The sequence below is a fragment of the Acanthisitta chloris genome, unplaced genomic scaffold (assembly GCF_000695815.1).
Source record: "Acanthisitta chloris isolate BGI_N310 unplaced genomic scaffold, ASM69581v1 scaffold37290, whole genome shotgun sequence".
In the NCBI taxonomy this organism is placed as follows: Eukaryota; Metazoa; Chordata; class Aves; order Passeriformes; family Acanthisittidae; genus Acanthisitta; species Acanthisitta chloris.
Genome location: NW_008652873.1, coordinates 26,297 through 29,147, shown reverse-complemented (window position 1 = coordinate 29,147; position 2,851 = coordinate 26,297).

Here is a 2,851-nt window from a genome sequence, read left to right as displayed (position 1 = left end):
AGTGTAGGCTACTAAGGTGGGGTATTGCCTTTTTTTTTTCCTCTTGGACTTTGATGTACTTTATATTTATGATTTAAGTAAAATTCTAAGAAAGCAGGAAAAATATTTCCCAGCAACAGACTTTATATGGCAAGTTGTACCTATCAGATAAGCTTTCAAATCATCAATGAAAGCCTTTATTTAGGTGTTGCTTTTACTGAAGTTCCATGGTCTCCCAGCTTAAATGCTGAAAGCTGTTTTGATATCTAAGCAGAAATCATTTTGGAGTCCAACAGAATTTATCAATTATGAGTACCTTAGTGACAGAATTGCATGCAATTCATCACAAACCAGCCTAGCAATAAAATTGTTTTAACAGTAATATCTTGGAATTGAAAACCTCTGCCAAGGAAATAAATCACTTGTGGAAACTCCCACTTTTCGTGTCTACGTGTATTTGGGGAAACTCCATTTGCAGCTGTCTGCAGCACAGCTGTCTGCAGGAAAAGGATTTTGGCAATCATGGTTGTACTTCTGCTTTGTTACATGTCTTTTTTATCTATGTTCTACTTTAAATTGTTCTACAAGCACTGATGAAAGACAGCAGTTAATCATAGCCATAGCAGCATTTACAGTCTCTTGTACAAGGACCTTGTATATAGGTAACAGTTAAAAGGAAGAAAAGATTGTGTCCATCTAGTTTGAATAGTAAATGGAAATGGGGCATTGGTAATGTGTAGTGAGAGGCCCTGCAATACATTAATATAAAGCCTTGTGTTATTTTCAAGGCTAGGTGGTGTAAGAGAATCTGTTCAATGGTTATGTTCTTCTATTAAGACTTTTCAGAAGGTGCTTCTTTTCCAGCTGCACAGCCTAATTTGCTTTTTTAGATGCTATGCCTATACTGCAAATACTTTGCAACAGTACTTTGATTTAGAGAAGTTTGAGCAATAGATGACATTAACCATATCTCAAAATCAAAGTCATGATATCATCTTCTAGAACATGTGCCAAGCTGTTTGGTGAAGCAATCACAAAAAGTTACAGCTTTGTTTTAAGACAGATAAGCTCTATCTCTGATGTATGGTTTATTTATTGCAGACCAGTGCTGGCTGGCTTTTTGTTTCATATGTCTACAGATGTTTGGAGCTGAAGAGCCAATGGGGTATAAGTAGAAACTTGGAAGCTTTTGGACCTGAAGTGTTTCTTGATTTTAGATTGAATATATATTATCAAGATTTCAGATTTTATTAGGGCTTCTTCAGCTCTTCCAAAGTAAGCTGAAGGAAGGAATGCTAGTTGAAGTTTTAAGAGTAGGAATTCTTTTGACATTGGAAGAGGATTTATGGAAGATCTGGCTGTATTTTTTTCCTTTGTTTCTGATTTTGGTTTATTTATTGTTAATGATAATGCTGCAGTTGATCCAGCAGAAGTAATTCTGATGCATGTTTTTTCATATTTTCACAAGAATCCCTTTCTTAGTAGATGGAAGATCCAGGCAAGTAATTTGCACTTGCTCTTTTACTATCTTCAGTTGTGAAGCATACAGATGACAAACATATCACCTGTCAATATAGTGGATGTGTTTCCACTGTGATCTAGAAACTTAGGACTAAACTAGTTTGGTAGAATTAATAAAATAGTAAGGCTTCTAATAATCTACTCCTGATTTGAAGCTTGTTCAAGTCAGTAAAGGATTAACAGATTGTGCCCTTACTTGATGCCTTACTATACTGTAGGCTCTTATGGAAATGTATAATGTATGAAGTCTTGCATTTTTCTGAGCAGAACTTGACTCCTGAGCTGACTACTTGCTGCAGCTGAAAGAAAGTGGTTCTTATGCTTTTTTAATTTTTGTGTTGCTTTGTTAATTCTTCTGCCTCGTCTGTTGCTGTGCTCCTCTTGCACTGCTTTTAGCTACAGTCCATTCTTGCAGTTTCCTGTAAATTGGTCAGCAAGAGGAAGCTGCAGAGACAGCTCAGCCTTGCAGCAAGACCAGTGCATTTATACCAGCCAGGACAGCATAGTGCTACACGTATGTTTTACTGCTCTTGCCTTTCATTAACTAATTATAAGTAGGATTGCTCTCCACTGGCAGCAAGAGCTGTTCCTGACAATGGCAGAGATGATTGGGTGACTTCCCCAGACAGTGGCCCTGCTGGAATGAAATCCAAATGTTGGTTCCAGATGCTTTGGTTCTTCCTTTTAAGGGATATCTGAGTGATATCTTACAAAGTTAAGAAACGAAGTAACTCCTTTGAAGTGAGATTCTCCCTAGGCTAGCTTGGTGCAAGGCTGCTTCTCACCACTGATTTTGTAGGGACAAACAAAGGTTAGTGGTCTGCAAACCATATACCAAAGGTCTATGCATGACAGAATTTTGCTTTGTGAAGAAGGATATATTTAATACTCTCTCACTTCCCTGACAGACATGTCAATCAAATCCATAAAGCTTTCACGTCTCTTCAGACTCCTCATCTGCAGTTTTGAAACACAGTCCTTCTGATGAATGTTTGGTCTAGAAAGTTAAGATGAATTTTCATTCTCCCAAAACTGTGAGGCATCTAAATTTTTGTTGTCCCTCAATGGAACAGCAGCTTGTGCGTGTGCATGTGTGAAATAGCTTCTGTTCTGACTCTGGGACCATCTTGATAGTGTTGGAAATCACTAGAAAAATCAAAACGGGATCTTGGGACTTGAAATGAAACATCCTGCATTTCTGAGTGCTAAAGTGAAGAAAGGGAGAGGACAGCATCAGAAAGGTTAGAGTAGGAAAGCAGTACTTCAAGAACATGTGCTGGATAAAGGAGGTATAATTTAATGTGAGTGTTGTGGTCAAAGAACATGGGACTGTAGTTGTGAAGCTTGGAAG